Consider the following 25,392-nt stretch of genomic DNA (forward strand, 5'->3'; position numbering starts at 1 on the left):
GAATCCAACAGATCATATGTCACTTTCATGTGTTCTTTTAAATCAGTTAAAGCGATTGCCCTCTGGATCTTATTTAGGCAATAAACAGCATAATACCCTGAAACCCAACAATAAAGGCAAAGATTTTCTGTACGTCATCCCTATTTGTGTTGTAGTAAGGGATTTTTGAATAACATCAATTTGCATACGTCTAGATATAGAGCCAGTGTCTTACTGTGTCAACAGAGTTGATTGACCAAAGGAGAGGGCCGAATTATTTCCAGTCTTTCCCTTCTTCTTTCAGTAGGTCTTTGATAAATTCAAATGCACAATTGAATTGAGTCCTTCAACTCATCTGATGACGCTGTGACGTGACTTCCTCTTGCAGGGCCTTCACCGGAGCGACGGCAGACTGACTAAACATCGCCTCCAGCCGTGCCAGGACGATTATCCTCCTCAGCAGTAGTCATGGCATGACTGGAGGCGATGTTTGGTCATTATCCCGTCGCTCCGGTGAATCCTATCAGATTGAAGGGTGGAGTAAAATTAAAATCTGTGTTGGTTCTGTTTTCTTTGCTTGTAATTTTCCTTGTCTCCAAGTGTTTGATCAAGCTACTGACTATACCATGTACCTTTGACTATTTGCACTTTTTGGATATGGACCTCGGCTTGTCTATGGGTTAACCTTTGCTTATTGATTTGGACTTTCTGCTCCCGGCTGGTTTTGCCCTCTGCAATTCCTGATATCCACTAGCTTTGTGATTTGGACTTTATGTTAACCCTCGGGCTGTCATGTTGTTTGCTCTGGTATTGCCTGCATTGCACCTCTTCTCCAATACTGAACTCTGTTAAAACAACCTGGGTTCCTTGCTGCAAAGTCCAATCTGCCTTGCTCTGGGCTCTGGTGAGAGTAGCCTTAAATTCTGTTGATCAGAGTTGTGACGGATTTGGGATTGCGGATTTATTTGCACGCTCATTCCTGACAGTCTTCAGCAGCCTTTGGGGAATCGCTCACCTAGCAATTCCATACATTTCCAACTTGGGAATTTCTCAAATCGTGATTCCATAATTCCAGCAGTACCATGCATATGCAGAAAATTATTTTCTGCAACTCAATAAACTTTCTTTGCTGATCTTGCAGATAAGGAAATTTTTTCTTGATAGGTGGCTAAAAATGTTTGTAGTTTGTCAATATGTTGCCTCATATTTTGGGCCAGACTATTCTGTCAAGTCAGTAGAAGTTTCAGAATCCAGTGGCTGAAATGATCTGGCAGAGGGGGTGATAATAGCTGTAATGACAGGGATAGGGAAACAGACAAGTGAGCCCTAATCTACCCGCCACTCAGTCCCTGCCTACTTGCAACGACCCGCCCTAAGCGACGGGGTACAACTGGGCGACGGTCCCTACACTCAATAAGTGCACGACAGACAACAGACAAGGAAACACAGAACAAAGGGAAACGGGGCAGTTGCCCACGGCAACACCGTGAGCAACAAGAGTAGTAAACGAGCCGAGTCAAACCAGGAGTGTACGAGGTACCAAACCCAGAGCAGAAGAGTAGTCAGTAAGCGAGGGTCAATACGAAGCAGGGACAAGTAGATCAAGAAGCTGCAGCAGGGCCAGGAAACCAACAGAGAAGAAATCACAAGCAAGGAGGAACAGGAAAGGCAGGTATAAATAGACAGAGGGCGGGAGCTAGCTCTGTCTGGCCAGGCTGTGATAGGCTCTCCCACTCCTAAGCCTGCCATCCTGAGTGGTGGAAGATGGAGTCAGTCTCACAGACATAGAAGCAGGTGCAGACTGATTACCTATGGGCATGGATACAGAAGCTGTGCCTGGCAGATCCTTAACAGTACCCCCCCTTTTATGAGGGGCCACCGGACCCTTTCTAGATGGACCTGGTTTATTGGGGAAACGAAGGTGGAACCTCCTGACCAATACCCCAGCGTGAACATCCCGGGCGGGTACCCAAGTCCTCTCCTCAGGTCTGTATCCTCTCCAATGGACCAGGTACTGGAGGGAGCCTTGGACCATCTTGCTGTCCACAATCTTGGCCACCTCGAATTCTACCCCCTCAGGGGTGAGAACGGGGACAGGAGGTTTCCTCGAGGGAGCCAAGGACGGGGAGCAGCGTTTAAGGAGGGAGGCATGAAACACGTCGTGAACTCGAAAAGATGGGGGCAACTCCAGTCGGAAGGAGACAAGATTGAGGACTTCAATGACCTTGTACGGCCCTATAAACCGGGGAGCAAACTTCTTGGACGGGACTTTAAGGCGCAAGTTCTTTGACGATAGCCACACCAGATCCCCGACCATAAACAAGGGGTTAGCAGAACGTCTTCTATCTGCCTGAGTTTTTTGTATGCTCTGGGACGCCTCTAGGTTCTTCTGAACCTGGGCCCAGACTGTGCACAGTTCCCGATGAACGACCTCTACCTCGGGATTGTTGGAACTACCAGGTGAAACGGAGGAGAACCGTGGATAAAACCCAAAATTACAGAAAAAGGGGGAGACCCCTAACGAGTTACTGACCCGGTTATTAAGGGAAAATTCGGCGAGGGGAATGAATGAGACCCAATCATGTTGAAAGTCAGAGATAAAACACCTTAAATATTGTTCTAGAGACTGATTAGTCCTCGGTTTGGCCATTAGTTTCAGGATGGAAGGCAGAGGAGAAGGACAGATCAATCTCCAACTGTTTACAGAAGGCTCTCCAAAACAAAGAAACAAATTGTACCCCTCTGTCAGAAACAATATTCACAGGGAGCCCATGGAGACGCAGGATGTGTTTGACAAACAAGGTAGCTAACGTCTTAGCATTGGGTAGTTTTTTGAGGGGCACAAAGTGGCACATCTTACTGAAGCGGTCTACTACAACCCACACTACCGACTTGCCTTGAGATGGAGGCAAATTGGTGATAAAATCCATGGAGATATGGGTCCAAGGTCTCTGGGGAATGGGCAAAGAACGTAGTAAGCCCGCTGGTCGGGACCTGGGAGTCTTGGACCTAGCACAAACCTCACAAGCGGCGATGTAGGCCTTAACGTCTTTAGGCAACCCAGGCCACCAATAGTTTCTGGCAATGAGGTGCTTGGTACCCAGGATGCCTGGATGACCAGATAGTGCGGAGTCATGATTTTCCCTAAGTACCCTTAGCCGGAATTGCAGGGGAACAAACAGCTTGTTCTCAGGAAGGTTCCCGGGAGCTGAACCTTGATCAGCAGCAATTTCAGAGACTAAATCAGACTCAATAGAGGAAATGATTATACATGGAGGCAAAATACAAGCAGGATCTTCCTCCGAAGGAGGGCTGGCCATGAAGCTAGACCCAGCCCTATAGGTAACCCAAAAATTTAATCTGGTAAAAAATAACGCCCATCGAGCTTGTCTCGGGTTTAGCCTCCGGGCTGATTCTAGGAAAACCATATTCTTGTGGTCGGTAAGGACCGTTACCTGGTGCCTAGCCCCCTCCAGGAAGTGGCGCCACTCTTCAAATGCCCATTTAATGGCTAAGAGTTCGCGGTTGCCAATATCATAGTTACTCTCAGTGGGCGAAAACTTCCTGGAGAAGTAGGCACAGGGACGGAGGTGGGTGAGGGACCTGGTACCCTGGGACAAGACAGCCCCCACTCCCACCTCGGACGCATCAACCTCCACGATAAATGGCTCCATTTGGTTGGACTGAACCAACACCGGGGCCGAGATAAAGCACTTCTTAAGGGCCTCAAAAGCCTGGACAGCCTCAGGAGGCCAGCGGAGGAGATCAGCACCCTTGCGAGTGAGGTCCGTAAAAGGCTTAGCGATGACCGAGAAGTTAGCAATAAATCTCCTGTAATAATTAGCGATCCCCAAGAAACACTGTAACGCCTTCAGGGAGGCAGATTGGACCCATTCCGCCACAGCCTAGACCTTGGCGGGGTCCATGCGGAATTCATGAGGAGTGAGGATTTGACCCAAAAATGGTATCTCCTGTACCCCAAACACACATTTTTCGGTTTTCACAAACAGTTTGTTTTCCCGAAGGACCTGGAGCACCTTCCTGACATGCTCAATGTGGGAGGACCAGTCCTTGGAAAACACAAGTATGTCATCAAGGTACACTACAAGAAATACCCCCAGGTAATCTCTTAAAATCTCATTAATGAAATTCTGGAAGACCGCGGGAGCATTACACAACCCAAAGGGCATGACGAGGTATTCTAAATGACCTTCGGGCGTGTTAAACGCAGTCTTCCACTCATCCCCCTCTTTGATGCGGATAAGGTTATACGCCCCCCGTAGATCACACTTAGAGAACCATTGGGCCCCCTGAACCTGATTAAAGAGATCAGGAATCAAAGGAAGGGGATACTGGTTCCTAACAGTGACCTTATTCAAGTTACGGTAGTCAATGAATGGCCTAAGACCACCATCCTTCTTCCCTACGAAGAAGAAGCCAGCACCTACCGGAGAAGTAGAGGGGCAAATGTAACCCTTGGCCAGGCATTCCTGGATATACTCTCTCATGGCTTCACGTTCGGGACAAGAGAGATTAAATATCCTACACTTAGGGAGCTTAGCTCCTGGTACCAAATCGATAGCGCAATCGTATTCTCTATGAGGAGGTAACACTTCGAAGGCCTCCTTAGAGAAAACATCAGCGAAGTCCTGAACAAACTCCGGTAGCGTGTTCACCTCCTCAGGGGGAGAAATAGAATTAACAGAAAAACATGACGTCGAGCATTCATTACCCCATTTGGTAAGATCCCCAGTATTCCAGTCAAACGTGGGATTATGCAACTGCAACCAGGGAAGGCCTAAAACCAAATCGGACGATAGTCCCTGCATCAACAGTACAGAGCACTGCTCCAAATGCATGGAGCCAACAAGGAGTTCAAAAACAGGGGTATGATGTGTAAAATAACCATTAGCAAGAGGAGTGGAGTCGATACCCACTACCGGGACAGGTTTAGGCAAATCAATCAAAGGCATAGCTAGAGACATAGCAAATTCCACAGACATGATATTAGCAGACGACCTTGAATCCACAAAGGCACTGCCGGTAGCAGACCTACCACCAAAAGAGACCTGAAAGGGAAGCAAGATTTTATTACGTTTCATATTTACGGGAAATACCTGTGCGCCCAAGTGACCTCCCCGATGATCACTTAGGCGCGGAAGTTTTCTGGTTGCTTATTCTTACGCCTATGACAGGTGTTCACTTGATGCTTGTCATCCCCACAATAGAAGCAGAGACCATTCTTCCTGCGGAACTCTCTACGTTGTTGGGGGGACACGGAGGCCCCGAGTTGCATAGGTACCTCCGAGTCTTCCGTGGAAGAACGAAGCAACGGAACCTCGGGAGGCATCATGGGGGAGTCAGAGGAGAAAACACATAAATGTTCACTTTGTCGTTCCCTGAGACGTCGGTCAAGTAGTACCGCTAAAGCCATAACCTGGTCTAGGGAGTCAGAAGAGGGATAGCTAACTAGCAGGTCTTTCAGGGCGTTCGACAGACCCAACCTAAACTGGCACCATAAGGCAGGGTCATTCCACCGAGAAGCTACGCACCACTTCCTAAAGTCAGAGCAGTACTCCTCAACAGGTCTCTTACCCTGACGTAAGGTCACCAGCTGACTCTCGGCAAAGGCAGTCCTGTCAGTCTCATCATAAATGAGTCCGTGAGCGGAAAAGAAAAGATCAACGGAGGAAAGTTCAGGGGCGTTAGGAGCCAAGGAGAAGGCCCATTCTTGGGGCCCTTCCTGGAGCCGGGACATAATTATACCCACCCGCTGGCTCTCAGAACCTGAGGAGTGGGGCTTTAAATGAAAATAGAGCCTAAAACTCTCCCGAAAGGAGAGAAAAGTCTTCCGGTCCCCTGAGAACCTGTCAGGCAACTTGAGGTGGGGTTCAAGAGGTGAGGTGAGGGGCACTACCATGGTAGCATCAGGCTGGTTGACCCTCTGAGCCAGGGCCTGGACCTGTAGGGAGAGACCCTGCATTTGCTGAACCAGGGTCTCAAGGGGGTCCATAGTGGTGTGAGGGACCAGGGTAGAGTAGGTATATGGGCTTGTGATTATGTAATGACAGGGATAGGGAAACAGACAAGTGAGCCCTAATCTACCCGTCACTCAGTCCCTGCCTACTTGCAACGACCTGCCCTAGGCGACGGGGTACAACTGGGCGACGGTCCCTACACTCAATAAGTGCACGACAGACAACAGACAAGGAAACACAGAACAAAGGGAAACGGGGCAGTTGCCCACGGCAACACCGTGAGCAACAAGAGTAGTAAACGAGCCGAGTCAAAACAGGAGAGTACGAGGTGCCAAACGTAGAGCAGGAGAGTAGTGAACAAGCCGAGTCAAACCAGGAGTGTACGAGGTACCACACGCAGAGCAGAAGAGTAGTCAGTAAGCCAGGGTCAATACGAAGCAGGGACAAGTAGATCACGAAGCTGCAGCAGGGCCAGGAAACCAACAGAGAAGAAATCACAAGCAAGGAGCAACAGGAAAGGCAGGTATAAATAGACAGAGGGCGGGAGCTAGCTCCGTCTGGCCAGGCTGTGATAGGCTCTCCCACTCCTAAGCCTGCCATCCTGAGTAGTGGAAGATGGAATCAGTCTCACAGACATAGAAGCAGGTGCAGACTGATTACCTATGGGCGTGGATAAAGAAGCTGTGCCTGGCAGATCCTTAACAATAGCAAGTGTAGTCAGATAACAGTACAGGTTGGGTACATATTAGAAGCAACAGTATCTAGCATGAAGAAGACCTGGTCAGTAAATTATCCAAATCGATACACAGATAGGCAGCAACAGGTTGTAAAGTGAAGCAGAGACATGGTCAGCAAACAATACAAGTTTGGTACACAGATGAACAGTAACAGTTTGTGGAGTAAGGCAGAAAGGAATTAGAATACAGACAGAAAGCTCAACAGTCTGACAAGGCAGGGAATCCAGAGAGGCAAAAGTCAAGAGAAATTATACAACAGAGCTGTACTAGGCTATCTTTGTCAGACCCATAGAGTTGAATGGAGCGGCAGCACACATATTCAACTGTCGCTCAATTTAGAATGGGAGACATGGGAACCACATTATTGTGATCGGTTGGGCCGCCAGCGATCAGACACTTACGGTATCTCCTATCTTGTGGATTGGTGATAAGTGACATTCGAGGGAAAACCCCTTTAACTATTCCATTTTACTGAACCCCATCAGATGGAGCAAGGAAAAGGTATAAGGTTGATCTTTACACCATGTTCTAAAATTGTTATAATTTAGATCAGAAACTGATTTAACAGTATACACTGTTTTATATGCTCTATAAATCTAGCATTATATGTGACATTATTTAAAACAGTTCTCAATAGAGTAAACCACATCATTATAAAACCTATTCTTCAACTAAGTTAATGGTCAAACTTGATTAGTCACATACCTTTAAAGCAGAACAATGCCCTAATCATGTAGACCGTGAGCCCTATACAGTGTTGTACAAGTAATTTCTTCCATCTGCAAGCAGGACCACAAACTTCTTTGCTAATTAGTGAAGTCTATAATATCTTGGAATTACACAAGCTGATTAGCAGATTCAAAGGCTAATTAGCAGATTGTGTTCAGCTGAGTATCTTCCCCCCCAAAAAAAGATGGTGAAAAAATAAAAAGCCAGAGTTTGTTGTAAAGATCTCAGCAGTTGATTATTACGCCACTATCTCTATGCTGATGTACATTATAAATGTTACTAATGAAGAATTCAGATTTAACACTGTCGTGCCAACGGTAGGTAAATGAAGGCTTATGCACATCTTAGCAATTTGGTTGAGCTGAAATTCTTCAGCAATGGTTAACTGTACACTTAGTAGTCAGCAGGAGACTATTTTTCAGGAGTAATATTCAATATTGAGTGAATCAGTATGACAGTTTATAAATGATGCATTGATTATTGTTTATGTCAGGATGACAATCCTCGATTCCTGCAAACAAATGGAGATTAGCAACCGGATATTATTAATGCATTGATACTATACAGTTGTGAATAAGCTCAAAATATGAAATTATGTTATAATTATTTAGTGTTCTTAGAGATCCTGCTCCATTATTTTTGTGGATTTTCAATTTGAAAGAAAATTTTGTTAGGAAATCAAAGATTATTTTGACAAGAAATTCTCTTGATTGTGGTCTTACCTACTAAGTTCCCTACTACAAAGTACTGTAGCTACTGTATTTTATTAGCTTAATATTTGGATTGTCTTAAAAACGTAACTTTCTCCTACAGTAGTGGTTCCCAACCTGTGATTCTCCAGCTGTGCCAAAACTATAACTCCCATCATGCCCTGACAGCCAGAGGCCCTATATCTAAATCAGCCCTGTATCTAAATCAGAACCGCTTTAACCATAGGGCACCACTATGATCTGTATCTGCATCCTCAGCGCACAAATACAGTTAAAAAAATGTTGGCTGTCTGCTCCGCCATTCTCTGTAATAGACGTCTGGGACCAGGGCGGGTGGTGGGATGCAGTAACAGCATTGTGTCACCTGCGACAAGTTATTGAGAGCACAAGATGTCTGGAGCCCGGTGCAGGCATTTTGGTGATGTCACCACTACATTGTGCTGTTTGTGCAGGAATGTTGAAGTCGGGCCACTAATGTCTTGTGTTCTCAGTGCCTCTTAATGCATGACGCCCCCTGCACCAGGCCACTGGCAGTACAGTCCAGAAGATGCCACAGCTGCTCTCATTCTCATTGTGGAAACGGAGTTAGGTAAGTATCCTTTCATTTTTATTTCTAGGGCTAATATTACTGTGCGGCGGCACAAAAGGGGCGTTAATTCTGCGTGTGTGGGCACAAAAGGGGCGATTCATTCTGTGTGTGGGGGCACAAAAGGGGGCATTATTATTGCATGGGGAGAACAAAAAGGTTATTATTGCAGTGAGTGGGGCACTGTTTCTGTGTGGAGCCTACAAGGGGGTACTATTGCTACATGGTCACAAAAGGAAAAACTATTACAGTGTATAGCACAAATGGGTGTACTTTTATCGTGTATGGTACTATTACCATCTGGGGCACCAGGGGCGTAACTAGGAAAGACTGGGCCCCATAGCAAACTTTTGACTGGGGCCCCCCTTCCCCCGGGTGTCACACAACCCCCCCCCCTTGTAGATAGTGCCTTTTTTACAAACCCCCCCTTTTGATAACGCCATACAGCCCCCCTGTAGATAACGCCATACAGCCCCCTTTGTAGATATCTACAGAGGGGGCTGTATGGCGCTATCTACAGAGGGGGCTGTATGGCGTTATCTACGGGGGGGCTGTATGGCGTTATCTACGGGGGGGCTGTATGGCGTTATCTATGGGGGGACTGTATGGCGTTCCCTACAGGGGGGGTGTATGGCGTTCCCTACAGGGGGGACTGTATGGCGTTCCCTACAGGGGGGACTGTATGGCGTTCCCTACAGTGGGGGACTGTATGGCGTTCCCTACAGGGGGGGACTGTATGGCGTTCCCTACAGGGGGGACTGTATGGCGTTCCCTACAGGGGGGGCTGTATGTCACTATCTACAGGGGGCTGTATGGCGCTATCTACAGGGGGGCTGTATGGCGTTATCTACAGGGGGACTCTATGGCGCTATCTACAGGGGGTCTGTATGGCGTTATCTACAGGGGGGACTGTATGGCGCTATCTACAGAGGGGGCTGTCTGGCGTTATCTACGGGGGGGCTGTATGTATGGCGTTCCCTACAGGGAGTCTGTATGGCGTTCTCTACAGGGGGGTCTGTAAGGAACGCAATACAGCCCCCCCTGTAGGGAACGCCATACAGCGTCCCCCCCTGTAGGGAACGCCATACATACTCCCTATCAATGCCAGCGATCACACATGTATCCCCTATCCTGTGGATAGGGGATACATGTCTTTTGTTTAATGGTAGAGCGGGGAGATACCTCCCTGCTCTGCCGTAGTGTTCAGTGGCGTCCCGCTGTAGCAGCCATAGCGGCAGCTAGCGGAGCCTCCGGCCATGGTGGGGGCCCGTGCCGGCGGGCGACACGGGCCCCCTCATGCCGCGGGCCCCGTAGCAGCCGCTACTGCTGCTACGGCGGTAGTTACGCCACTGTGGGGCACTATTACTGTTTGGATCACTATCTATCTGCCGCTAGTGTTTTCAGGAGCACTGTTCAATTGTGACTGGATGAAGTTATCATGGCGGTCTGGGCTGGATACAGAAGAGAATGGAGACTGACTACAATCAGAAAAGATGTCAGCTGTGAGTCCAAATCTTTCCCGTCATGTTTTTTTTTTTAAAACAACAACTTCTAAATAGATATAACAGTTTTTTTTATGATGTTTAATTAAATATGTACATATCGTAAGACAGTGAGCAAAATGTTCATGCGGAGGGGGCCCACTCATGAAACCTTTGCACTGGGCCAACCAATGTATTAAAATGGCCCTGCTCTTTATAAACTGTCTAAAGCAGATTTGTCTGTTGCCAGTGTCCCTGGCATCCAGCAATGGTAGTACTTGTCCCACTAGTGCCCCCTAGCTACTTTCCTGGAACAAAGAGCTACCTCTCTTGTAAAGAGAGTGGTTCTGAAAAAAAAAGGCTATAGTAAGGAATTGTTGTTTATGAATCAGTAGTTTTTACTAAAGGTTAACATACACTTTTAAGTTTCTGTTTCTTAGAAAGATTACAGTGTGCTTTTATCACATCACTATGCCATTCAGTGGTGAACCTGTCCACTTAACTGAGCACATGAAGCCAAATGATGGCATGCCTATACACTACCGTTCAAAAGTTTGGGGTCACCCAGACAATTTTGTGTTTTCCATGAAAACTCACACTTATATTTATCAAATGAGTTGCAAAATGACTAGAAAATATAGTCAAGACATTGACAAGGTTAGAAATAATGATTTTTATTTGAAATAATAATTTTCTCCTTCAAACTTTGCTTTCGTCAAAGAATGCTCCATTTGCAGCAATTACAGCATTGCAGACCTTTGGCATTCTAGCTGTTAATTTGCTGAGGAAATCGGGAAAAATTTCACCCCATGCTTCAGAAGGCCCTCCCACAAGTTGGATTGGCTTGATGGGCACTTCTTGCGTACCATACGGTCAAGCTGCTCCCACAACAGCTCTATGGGGTTGAGATCTGGTGACTGCGCTGGCCACTCCATTACATACCAGCTGCCTGCTTCTTCCCTAAATAGTTCTTGCATAATTTGGAGGTGTGCTTTGGGTCATTGTAGGATGAAGTTGGCTCCAATCAAGCGCTGTCCACAGGGTATGGCACTGCGTTGCAAAATGGAGTGATAGCCTTCCTTATTCAAAATCCATTTTACCTTGTACAAATCTCCCACTTTACCAGCACCAAAGCAACCCAAGACCATCACATTACCTCCACCATGCTTGACAGATGGCGTCAGGCACTCTTCCAGCATCTTTTCAGTTGTTCTGCGTCTCACAAATGTTCTTCTGTGTGATCCAAACACCTCAAACTTCGATTCGTCTGTCCATAACACTTTTTTACAATCTTCCTATGTCCAATGTCTGTGTGCTTTTTCCCATATTAATCTTTTCCTTTTATTAGTCAGTCTCAGATATGGCTTTTTCTTTGCCACTCTGCCCTGAAGGCCAGCATCCCGGAGTCACCTCTTCACTGTAGACGTTGACACTGGCGTTTTTCGGGTACTATTTAATGAAGCTGCCAGTTGACCTGTGAGGCGTCTATTTCTCAAACTAGAGACTCTAATGTACTTGTCTTGTTGCTCAGTTGTGCAGCGGGGCCTCCCACTTCTCTTTCTACTCTGGTTAGAGCCTGTATATGCTGTCCTCTGAAGGGAGTAGTACACACCGTTGTAGGAAATCTTCAGTTTCTTGGCAATTTCTCGCATGGAATAGCCTTCATTTCTAAGAACAAGAATAGACTGTCGAGTTTCACATGAAAGCTCTCTTTTTCTAGCCATTTTGAGAGTTTAATCGAACCCACAAATGTAATGCTCCAGATTCTCAACTAGCTCAAAGGAAGGTCAGTTTTATATCTCCTCTAAACAGCAAAACTGTTTACAGCGGTGCTAACATAATTGCACAAGGGTTTTTCAAGTGTTTTCTAATCATCCATTAGCCTTCTAACACAGTTAGCAAACACAATGTACCATTAGAACACTGGAGTGATGGTTGCTGGAAATGGGCCTCTTTACACCTATGTAGATATTGCATTAAAAAACAGACGTTTGCAGATAGAATAGTCATTTAGCACATTAACAATGTATAGAGTGTATTTCTGATTAATTTAATGTTATCTTCATTGAAAAAAAACTGTGCTTTTCTTTCAAAAATAAGGAAATTTCTAAGTGACCCTAAACTTCTGAACGGTGGTGTACATAGATCAAAAAATGTTGACTTCTTAGCAAAAAGAAATATGAAAAGGAAACCGTGCTACATTTTTCTTAATTGTCATTTACTCCACATTTAAATCAAAACATAAAAAACTATATACACTTTAATCAACATTGTGAATCCTTGTGTGATGTATAGTAAATCAACGAAGACAACCAATAAATTTATGGGCAATGCATCATACTAAAACTGGCACTTCAATAATCAAGGACCTCGCGAGAGTGCTCAAGCCTTGAGTCGCCAGCATTACATGGATATTTTTTATGTTTTTTTCTATTGTCAGGCAGCTTGTATATTGTTAATTTACACTATAAATCTTATGTCCTGTGTGTAATATATTAAACGGAACACTCATATAATTACATTTCTGAAGGACTCTCTGTGCCCAGTCTAAAGTTTGTCATGGTCAAAAACTCCTAAATAGAATATAACACCATAATTATATTTTAGACCGGCGGGCAGTGTCGTTTTTCATGAAGACGGACTATTTAAGAGGCAAAACACCCAAAATACATAATTGCCCTAATTTATCTTTAGTTCACTTCACTTTAAATTGTGCAATAGATTTTATTATTCATGCTATCGGTGATGAGAATATCACCAGTCATGGTAATGGGCACTATGTACTAGTATATAGGCAGATGCTGTCAATGTTTAGCTGCTGTCATTCATTGGTTGTAGGCGTGAGAAGTTGGGGGAAATGCTAGGCTAATGAATACAGCAGACTCAAACATGTTTTCTTTCTCATCTGCTATCAACAGCACAATATATTTTTTTCCGTTTGATAAAAATGCTCAGTGGACCTGTCACTATATTATGCTGCCCTTAAATAATCCACTTTAATTGTCAATAAAAAGACATTTAAAAAGTAAAAAACTTTTTACGAAGTTGAAAATGTATGTAATAAGCTATACCCGCGAACCTCAATATAAAAAGTAGGCATTGGACAAATTACAGAGATATCCACTTGTCACTAATTAACTGGGACATGCCTTAAAATTGTTATGTTTACAGACTGAGTTGTATGTTCAGTCTTCATTGCTTTTATAGACTAATGACTTCAAGGACCAAGGAGTTCAGAAAAGCTTTACCAAGCCACATTTGTTAAACACTAAATGAAAAAAGCCTTAAAACGTACATTTCTCAGCCGACACCTTGCTTAAAAGCCTTTACTGTCTGCTATAAAATAAAACGACTTGATGTAACCTATTTATTGTGTCGTTTCAGTTTAAAGGAACAGTTATAATGAACCATACCATACAGATATGTCATTGTCATCATTATGGGGAAGTTTAAAAACATGACTGTGCTATGAAATTCTTATACCTAGTAACTGTGTGAAAATTTTCTCATGCATGCATATGCTACAGGAGCCTGTAGAGTATAAAATCTATATCTACCCCTTGTCGTGGCCCTGATCCTATAGCACAAGAAAGTGTGATTATCAGAATATAAAACAACTCTGTACTTAAATAGGTGCTAATCTTTCAAACAACTTAAGCTAGTCTAATAGTATACCTGATATATAGCAACTTTATAATTTACTTATTGTTATAATTTAGTTGTTTTATCCATGCAAATTCTGTGTGAACTTACTGCCACTAGGTGTCTCCCTTTCTCTCATCTGGTGTCCACCCCCTGTTGTCAAGCAAAATCTGTCCCTAGTTACAGACGGACTGCAGAAGTCGGGAGTGTGTGTATTCACAGCCTGCCAATAGAAGTCAATGGAAAGGGGAGCAGGAGGAGAAAGCAGGGAGAGAAAGAGACACAGACATGCTGCCTATACCAGTCTATAGGGAGGGAAGGGGGATTAGAGTGAAAAAGACACACAGACGTGCTGCAGCTTCTTGGTAAGTGTTATATCTAACCACAGTACTGGATTCCCAGCTACACTGCTAAAAACTGCTGTGTAATCTCCTCCATGCTGCTGCAGCTTCTATATATGTGATAGAGATAAGAGAGTAGGATTCTCCTTATCTATGTGTGCTGTGTATAGAAGACATGATAGACATTAGGCTCCAACCAGTAGCTCAGAGACAACTGAGAATTATAAACAGAGCCTTTCAGAGGGGAAAACGGCAAAAAAAAGAAAAAACTATTTATATAATGGCTAGAAATAGTGCTATTCCTCTTGTACACACATATGACAACTTATTCTGAAAAGTAATCTAAAAAGTTTGGTTCGCTTTAAAAACCGAGTAGGTGTACTGTAGAGAGTCTAGTAACCCTTTGCAAATTCCCAGCAAGCCTGCAAACAGTAAAAGAGTTTGTTACACTACCGCAATTGCCCTTAATAATGTTTGTGAATGAGGCGTTTAATGAGGAAGCTTGATCTGAGTAATGCCATTTAATTTCTAAACCATACCATCATGACAGCATGGTAAAGCATTCTTGCTGCATATTTCAGACATGTTAAAAAATTCATACCATTTATTTGTCCAATTCTGGATGCGAAAAGAGGTGCAAAGGTCTGAAATAAATTGCAAACTTGGTGGTGGAGGTGTGGAATTTGAAATTGCAAGAATTGTACCATATTATTGATGGCTATTGCCCAAGACAACACAGTTTACTTTACAGCTAAAGCAAAACAGCCTGGGCTGCTATGATAAATTGGCATCATTGGTAGATGGGCTGCCAAGCAGCAGTGGCCTTGATGTTAATATGTTAATTACAACCTCAGATCTATGCCCGCTCTGAAGAAGAGCATCAGAATGTTTATACACTAGAGGATACTTAATTTAATCTCTGTTTTCAAACTGTGAAGTGCCTGAGGTATATAGTCATGGAAGGGATTGTACAAAAAAAAAGGTTTTAAACCCTTTAATGTAACAAGCATTACGCAAATATCACTGCAGAAATATTAACCCAAGACAAATTTAATGTATCAGTTCCTAAGCTTGAGAAATTATATGATGTATGTCCGAAATGGCTATCTGTTCCCCTGTGATACATTATCTCTGAATCTAGAATGCAGACTTGCAGGTTATGGGAAGCTACAGCACTGGAATTATATAAAAACAATGTAAATAACAATTGTGTAGAAATGAAGAGCATACAAGATATGGATGTTCACAGTTATACACTCAAATCATTATTTTACAAAGCAGAGGGATTAGCAAAATACCCTTATTAGTTTACTTTCAGACTTTTTTCGATCATTATACCATGTATACAAAGAAGGAAAAAAACACGAATAAGGTTACTAGTGAGATCTGTTCATTCAGAAGAAAATAAGTTGTCTTGGGTGTTTTACTTGTAAGAAGCTGTTTCCTATGCAGAACATTTTGGAAAGAAGTTGCCTTTAGTCACTATAATAGATGCTTATCAGAGACAAGAAGTGCTATCTTTGAGCAGATATTGAAAGCCTATTAAAGTTATGTTCAATCGGGAGATAACAATATGTTCAACATGTGGTGCTTCCTCTATGGAGTTGTTTTTGCTCTGTATACAGGGCAGGAGCGTAGCTAGGGGGGCAGGCGGGGCATGTGCACCGGGCACATCTATGATGTAGGGAAGGGGGGCTCTGCAGAGCAGCCATATCAAAACAGCTGATCGTTGCTCATAGGTGCCCTGTATGCTGGGCAGCTGCAGGGCGTCTATCAGCAGCGATCAGCTATTTTGATATGGCTGCTCTGTGGCAGTCCCATCCTCTGATGGGGCCCCCAGTGCTAGCGGCTGCCACATTCAATTGTATCTGCGTCCTCAGGACGCAGATACAATTGAATACTATGGCGGACTAGCTCCCTGCTCCAACATCACTAGGCTACAGGCCATTTTAGGCCTGCAGCCTATCCGGCGTAATGACGTCACTGGATCACTCCGGCCTACGCAATGGTCTCAGAGCAGGCAACGGGGCTAGGTAAGTCATTTTTATTTATTTCTACAAGTGGGGGGTTCTGTGTGGCATCATCTACAAGGGGGGGCTGTTTGGCACAATCTACAGGGGGGGGCTGTCTGGCACCATCTACAGGGGGGCTGTGTGGCACCATCTACAGGGGGGCTGTGTGGCACCATCTACAGGGGGGCTGTGTGGCACCATTTACAAGCGGGCTGTGTGGCAGCATCTATAAGGGGGGCTGTGTGGCACCATCTACAATGTGAGCTGTGTGGCATCATCTACAAGGGGGGCTATGTGGCACCATCTGCAAGGGGGGCTGCGTGGCACCATCCGCAAGGGAGGGCTGTGTGGCACCATCTATAAGGGGAGGCTGTGTGGCACCATCTACAAGGGAGGGCTGTGTGGCATCATCTGCAAGGGAGAGCTGCGTGGCATCATCTAAAGAGGCGGCTGTGTGGCACCATCTGCAGGGGGGCTGTGTGGCACTATCTACAAGGGGGGCTGTGTGGCACTATCTACAAGGGGACTGTGACTGGCACTATCTACAAGAAGGGGGCAATGTGTGTGTAGCTATCTACAGGGGGCTGTGTGTGGAGCAATCTACAGGGGGATGTGTGTGGCGCTATCTACAAGGTGGCTGTGTGTGGTGCTATATACAAGGGGGCAGCGGGTGTGACCTCTAATGTATTTTTGTTTAATTTGTTGTTATGGTAACTCCTTTATATAACTGTATAGCTTGTAAAATGTACAAATGGTTTTATGCTCGAGTTACATTAATAAAAAAGGGAAAAATATTACACCTTATTGATTGGAAGAGAAAGCAAACATGTCAAGGGGGAAGGAAATGTCGGGGGAGAAGTTGGGGGGGGGGCGCCAATCTGAATCCTTGTCCAGGGTGCAGGGAACCTAGCTACACCTCTGATACAGGGTATAATGTCCATTTTAGTCCAAACACTGTTTTGTATTCTGCATTATATATATCTTAAAATTGTACTGATTATTTTAAATGCATAAAACACAAAACTAAAACGTTCCAATACCTAGAATGTTAACATTTCATGTCACCTTAACGCTTCCTGTAATATCAATGCTAGATTACAGTTGATTTTTTTTGTTTTCCATTTTTTTTTTTATTAGTTAAAAATTTCTTTTGTCTCTTCCTTACGCACTTATTCCACATTTCACAAAATGATGGTTCTCCAGGGACAAGGGGCAGGCCTCTCTGGCTTTGTCTTCTGAAGATGATGGGGGAAATTGAGGCTCGTGTTGCAAAGATAAGGGGCGTCAGTTACTGTGACTAGGGAAAGGAATAAAAGACAGATTATACAGCAGTACAATAGAGCTGGTGCACGGTTATCATTAGCTGCTGCATAGCTGTGATAACAATGCTCATATCCAGCTTCAGTTACCAATGAGATCTGGGAATATATTCAAATTTTAACACATTTAATGTCACTGTCTGCGTAACATATTAAAATTTGAGCTGGCAGTTAACAGGTTAGAGCCTGTAAGTGGTGGATAGATAATTTAGTATAAGATTGATGACACTGGTAGGTCTGGTCACTTCTCATCTTTCCATGTTTCTTTTAGTTAATAGTATGGTGATCATTATATTACCTGTGTTCTCTGACTTGAGTTTTTACCAATTCAGCATTGAGCCGGAAGATTTTCATAGACAGACCACTACATATTGAACTGTACTTACTTGAGCACTCACTGATACTTTCGTTAAATTTTGCAGTTTTAAAGGAACTGACTGTGCTATGTCTGTATCTCCCAACTTTCAAGAATCGCAAAGAGGGACAATTGATGCTGCGCATGTTTTAAGCCACGCCTCTAATCCCGTCCAGTCACTGCCCATACACACCCAGTTCAGCCCACACAGTATCATGCTTCCATAGTGCCTTCCAGCAGTATAATGCCCCCATAGAACCCCCCACACTGTATATTGCCCCCATAGCTGCCCCAGATAATATAATGCCCCATAGCTGCCCTACAGCATAATGCCCCCATAGCTGCCCCCATACAGTATAATGCCCACACAAATTCCCCCATACAGTATAATGCCCCCATAGCTGCCCCCATATAATATAATGCCTCTAAACTGCCCCTGTACAGCATATCTGCCCCCAGACAGTATAATGCCCACACAAATTCCCCCTTACAGTATAATGCCCCATTGCTGCCCCATACTGTATAATGCCCCATAGCTGCCCAATACAGTATAATACCCCCACTACTCCCCCATACAGTATAATGCCTTTATAACTGCCCCATACAGTATAATGCCCCATAGTTGCCCCATACAGTATAATGCCGCCTTAGCTGTCTCCATACAATATAATGCTCCCTTAGCTGCCCCTAGTGCAAGTGCCCACATATAAAGTGCCAGTGCCCACTTAGATAGTGCCACAGTGCCCATGTAGATAGCACCACAGTGTCCCCAGTAGATAGTGCCCATATAGTGCCACAGTGCCCACACCCCCCTTGAAGATAGTGCCACCCCCTGTAAACAGCAATAACAATAGGGCCTGTCTACAGGGGGGGGGGGCGGGGATTCTACAGGGGGGCTGGTAATCATATATGGACAGTGACGCCAGGCGCTCCCTCTAGGAGTGGAATTTCCGACAAGAGCGTCGGCAACGCTCTGGCCGGGGATTCCGCTCCAGAAGTAGCCCCTGACGTCACTGTACATACATGGATCGTGACACCAGGGGCTTTTCCAGAAGAGGAATCCCCAGCCAGAGCATTGGCAACGCTCTGGCAGGGAATTCTACTACAGGAGGAGCCCCTGACATCACTGTCCAGTGATCTTAGGTGCTTTGAGATGCCAGAATCCCCGGCCAGAGCATTGCCAGAGGAGCCACTAATGTCACTCTCCATATATGGACAGTGACGGCAAGGGCTTTCCCAAGACAGGATTTCGTGACCAGAGAGCTTGCATTACTCTGGCCGGACACTACATAGTTGAAAGCCCAACATTACTGTCCATATATGGACAGTAACATCAAGAGCTTCCCTGTGCTCAGAACTGTATAACGCTGTGGCCGGGGAGTCCTTGATGAGTGGACAGTGAATGCAGAAGCAGAGAGCTGACAGTTCCTTGCTTCAGCATTGGATTCAACTGTATCTGCATCCTGATCACGCAGATACAGTTGACAGCGGGACATACCACCGGCCGTCCGGAACAGCGAGACATCGCCCGGCATCCAGGACTGTTCGGGTATGTTCACACGGCCTATTTTCGCCCGTTTTTCGGGCCGTAAACGCCCAAAAAACGGCCGAAAAATCGGAAGCAGAACGCCTCCAAACAGCTGCCCATTGATTTCAATGGGAAAAACGGCGTTCTGTTCCGATGGGCCATTTTTTTACGCGGCCGTTTTGAAAAAGAAGTGCAGGTCACTTCTTGGGACGTTTTTGGAGCCATTTTTCATTGACTCTATGGAATACAGCTCCAAAAACGGCTGTAAAAAACGCAGCAAAAATTGTGAGTGGCTTAAAAAACGTCTGAAAATCAGGAGCTGTTTTCCCTTGAAAACAGCTCCGTATTTTCAGACGTTTTTAAGTTTGCGTGTGAACATACCCTTCCGCTGTATCCTGGATGGTTGGTATGTATGTATGTATGTCTAGTGCAGGGCCGGAGAGGGTGGTGCATGACACAAGAATTCTCTCTAGTGTGTTTTGAATCCATGTGTGATGCACTAGGCATTATACAGTGTATATGTTTTACCCAGAGTATCCCTTTGACCTGATTTTGCCTTGTAAATGGCCATACAATAGCATTAGTTTTACATTATGATCTTGTATGTACAGGAATTGTAACTGCAATCCGAAAATAACTGCACATGGTCAGAATTAACCTGTTGTATGTGATGTAATCTTACTATTGTGCTAATAGTCAAATAACTAGGGGTGGACCATAGTTGATCTAATGTATGTATTTCCAAATTTTAGCCCTGTGAAAAAAGGTGTTATAAACACAATTGCTCAAGGTTTACACCAGTTCAGTATATTACCTGTCAAGCAAACCCCTGCTTTATACTTCATTGGGCAACATTTAGCAAATGCCAAGAGCCTTCTCCGATGATGCTTGTATCGTACCACTAATGTACTTCAGGGACAGTCATTATATATAATGGAGGATATATAGTAGACGATATTGAGTTTAACTGGTGCTATGTCATGCTCAAGCATTAAAATTATGGTCTGACAGCTGATTTGGAATTCTCTTCAGTGAAAACCCATGGGATCAAGGTTTGTCAGTCTGACCTGCAGTATATGGCCATCTAGGCAGTCAGTGCCTGAAGTGCTTCCTGCTAAGATTAGTGGGGAAATAATTTTTCATAGGTCTAAAAGAGAGCTAAAAGACCTGTTTCAGAGGAAAAATTGTGTCTTTAAAGTAGCGCACAATATCTGAGTACCACTGAATAACATAGACATCTGTGAATCAATTTTGAAGTTGCTACAGTATAGTTCAATGTTAGGGTATATTCACACGTGGCAGATTTGTTGTAGAAATTTCTGCAAGACCACGCAGACATGTAGAATGAATACATTCTCCCCTACTTCCTTAACCCAGCTATTCTTACTCATGTGGGCGTGCGCTTTACAAAAAAATATCCAGCATTATTTTATATAAAGCACATTTCAAACCTTTTCTTTTACTCTGCCTAATCAATACATTTCCTATAGAATTTATAAAATTCTTGTGTCACAAATTTTTGACTTATTTAAAAAAAATTTAAACAGGTGTGAAATTTGTGGATAGTGCAAATAACCATATGTGGAAGAGAAACTTCCCTTTGCATCGCTTTAAAAGACTTTAAATTCTTATTTACAAACTTGCTTAATTTGATAGTAATACATTTGTACTAAAACCTACACTCTATGTCAGGTCCAAATTGCAGAATAAAATAATTAGACCAAAGGGTGGTAATATACAAGAAGTTATAGACTCGCTCCATATTCTTAGTCCTATTCTATATTTTATGTTGCATCTTGCGGTATAGAGTAAGTTAACTTTGGGTGTTTGATACTCCACTGTAAAAACTTAGACTCCAAAAAACCATATAAGTTATTAACCCTATATTTCTCTGCCTTAGAGAGAATGTTTCTAGGTATCTTCCCTCCCCCCACCAATTGTTGGAGTTGACCTGCATAGCAGTATATGGGAATGAAAGTCCTCCATCCCTAATATGTGTATGTGATGTTACTGCACTCTGTTTTTCATCCATGGCTGCTTGGATTCTGGGTTTCTAAATATGTACTGTGGTTTTATACTGGGGCGTTTACTAAAAAGTGCAAGACCTTAGGCAAAATCCCCATCTTCATCAGCACAATTTTAGATGCTCAAGTTAGGGGAAGCTTATTCCATACCTTCATTTTTCCTTTTATCTGTAATAATAGTGGGTTTTATATTGAGATCAATAAAACCCCTCAGGTACCATTGTATCCCCAACCCAAGTTAGGTGAAGGAGCTTACCAGCTCCAGCCCAAACCTATGTGAGACCTGGCCTTCCATTTTAGGATTAAGCAACATCAAAATAGACTTCTTCCAGTTAGTCTTAAAAGTTAACGTCTCTTTTCTTTACAAGTCCTTGCTGTTGCTAACTTATAACACATATATTTTTTAAGGATGGCTCGATTACGCCACTCTCCGTTAACTTTAGAATACTGTTCTAGCACAGAAATGTTTATTTGTTGTTTATTGCTATATCTATGGCTAAAATTTCAATATCTCTTGCCCTTGCCTACCCATGCAGACACAAAATAATGTGTTCTTACCTGCAATTTAGATCACCCACTCAATCTATTTATTTCATATACATTGGAGCCATTTTTCATTGACTCTATGGAATACAGCTCAAAAAACGGCTGTAAAAAACGCAGCAAAAATTGTGAGTGGCTTAAAAAACGTCTGAAAATCAGGAGCTGTTTTCCCTTGAAAACAGCTCCGTATTTTCAGACGTTTTTAAGTTTGCGTGTGAACATACCCTTCCGCTGTATCCTGGATGGTTGGTATGTATGTATGTATGTCTAGTGCAGGGCCGGAGAGGGTGGTGCATGACACAAGAATTCTCTCTAGTGTGTTTTGAATCCATGTGTGATGCACTAGGCATTATACAGTGTATATGTTTTACCCAGAGTATCCCTTTGACCTGATTTTGCCTTGTAAATGGCCATACAATAGCATTAGTTTTACATTATGATCTTGTATGTACAGGAATTGTAACTGCAATCCGAAAATAACTGCACATGGTCAGAATTAACCTGTTGTATGTGATGTAATCTTACTATTGTGCTAATAGTCAAATAACTAGGGGTGGACCATAGTTGATCTAATGTATGTATTTCCAAATTTTAGCCCTGTGAAAAAAGGTGTTATAAACACAATTGCTCAAGGTTTACACCAGTTCAGTATATTACCTGTCAAGCAAACCCCTGCTTTATACTTCATTGGGCAACATTTAGCAAATGCCAAGAGCCTTCTCCGATGATGCTTGTATCGTACCACTAATGTACTTCAGGGACAGTCATTATATATAATGGAGGATATATAGTAGACGATATTGAGTTTAACTGGTGCTATGTCATGCTCAAGCATTAAAATTATGGTCTGACAGCTGATTTGGAATTCTCTTCAGTGAAAACCCATGGGATCAAGGTTTGTCAGTCTGACCTGCAGTATATGGCCATCTAGGCAGTCAGTGCCTGAAGTGCTTCCTGCTAAGATTAGTGGGGAAATAATTTTTCATAGGTCTAAAAGAGAGCTAAAAGACCTGTTTCAGAGGAAAAATTGTGTCTTTAAAGTAGCGCACAATATCTGAGTACCACTGAATAACATAGACATCTGTGAATCAATTTTGAAGTTGCTACAGTATAGTTCAATGTTAGGGTATATTCACACGTGGCAGATTTGTTGTAGAAATTTCTGCAAGACCACGCAGACATGTAGAATGAATACATTCTCCCCTACTTCCTTAACCCAGCTATTCTTACTCATGTGGGCGTGCGCTTTACAAAAAAATATCCAGCATTATTTTATATAAAGCACATTTCAAACCTTTTCTTTTACTCTGCCTAATCAATACATTTCCTATAGAATTTATAAAATTCTTGTGTCACAAATTTTTGACTTATTTAAAAAAAATTTAAACAGGTGTGAAATTTGTGGATAGTGCAAATAACCATATGTGGAAGAGAAACTTCCCTTTGCATCGCTTTAAAAGACTTTAAATTCTTATTTACAAACTTGCTTAATTTGATAGTAATACATTTGTACTAAAACCTACACTCTATGTCAGGTCCAAATTGCAGAATAAAATAATTAGACCAAAGGGTGGTAATATACAAGAAGTTATAGACTCGCTCCATATTCTTAGTCCTATTCTATATTTTATGTTGCATCTTGCGGTATAGAGTAAGTTAACTTTGGGTGTTTGATACTCCACTGTAAAAACTTAGACTCCAAAAAACCATATAAGTTATTAACCCTATATTTCTCTGCCTTAGACAGAATGTTTCTAGGTATCTTCCCTCCCCCCACCAATTGTTGGAGTTGACCTGCATAGCAGTATATGGGAATGAAAGTCCTCCATCCCTAATATGTGTATGTGATGTTACTGCACTCTGTTTTTCATCCATGGCTGCTTGGATTCTGGGTTTCTAAATATGTACTGTGGTTTTATACTGGGGCGTTTACTAAAAAGTGCAAGACCTTAGGCAAAATCCCCATCTTCATCAGCACAATTTTAGATGCTCAAGTTAGGGGAAGCTTATTCCATACCTTCATTTTTCCTTTTATCTGTAATAATAGTGGGTTTTATATTGAGATCAATAAAACCCCTCAGGTACCATTGTATCCCCAACCCAAGTTAGGTGAAGGAGCTTACCAGCTCCAGCCCAAACTTATGTGAGACCTGGCCTTCCATTTTAGGATTAAGCAACATCAAAATAGACTTCTTCCAGTTAGTCTTAAAAGTTAACGTCTCTTTTCTTTACAAGTCCTTGCTGTTGCTAACTTATAACACATATATTTTTTAAGGATGGCTCGATTACGCCACTCTCCGTTAACTTTAGAATACTGTTCTAGCACAGAAATGTTTATTTGTTGTTTATTGCTATATCTATGGCTAAAATTTCAATATCTCTTGCCCTTGCCTACCCATGCAGACACAAAATAATGTGTTCTTACCTGCAATTTAGATCACCCACTCAATCTATTTATTTCATATACATTGGAGCCATTTTTCATTGACTCTATGGAATACAGCTCAAAAAACGGCTGTAAAAAACGCAGCAAAAATTGTGAGTGGCTTAAAAAACGTCTGAAAATCAGGAGCTGTTTTCCCTTGAAAACAGCTCCGTATTTTCAGACGTTTTTAAGTTTGCGTGTGAACATACCCTTCCGCTGTATCCTGGATGGTTGGTATGTATGTATGTATGTCTAGTGCAGGGCCGGAGAGGGTGGTGCATGACACAAGAATTCTCTCTAGTGTGTTTTGAATCCATGTGTGATGCACTAGGCATTATACAGTGTATATGTTTTACCCAGAGTATCCCTTTGACCTGATTTTGCCTTGTAAATGGCCATACAATGGCATTAGTTTTACATTATGATCTTGTATGTACAGGAATTGTAACTGCAATCCGAAAATAACTGCACATGGTCAGAATTAACCTGTTGTATGTGATGTAATCTTACTATTGTGCTAATAGTCAAATAACTAGGGGTGGACCATAGTTGATCTAATGTATGTATTTCCAAATTTTAGCCCTGTGAAAAAAGGTGTTATAAACACAATTGCTCAAGGTTTACACCAGTTCAGTATATTACCTGTCAAGCAAACCCCTGCTTTATACTTCATTGGGCAACATTTAGCAAATGCCAAGAGCCTTCTCCGATGATGCTTGTATCGTACCACTAATGTACTTCAGGGACAGTCATTATATATAATGGAGGATATATAGTAGACGATATTGAGTTTAACTGGTGCTATGTCATGCTCAAGCATTAAAATTATGGTCTGACAGCTGATTTGGAATTCTCTTCAGTGAAAACCCATGGGATCAAGGTTTGTCAGTCTGACCTGCAGTATATGGCCATCTAGGCAGTCAGTGCCTGAAGTGCTTCCTGCTAAGATTAGTGGGGAAATAATTTTTCATAGGTCTAAAAGAGAGCTAAAAGACCTGTTTCA

The sequence above is a fragment of the Rhinoderma darwinii genome, chromosome 4 (assembly GCF_050947455.1).
Source record: "Rhinoderma darwinii isolate aRhiDar2 chromosome 4, aRhiDar2.hap1, whole genome shotgun sequence".
In the NCBI taxonomy this organism is placed as follows: domain Eukaryota; kingdom Metazoa; phylum Chordata; class Amphibia; order Anura; family Rhinodermatidae; genus Rhinoderma; species Rhinoderma darwinii.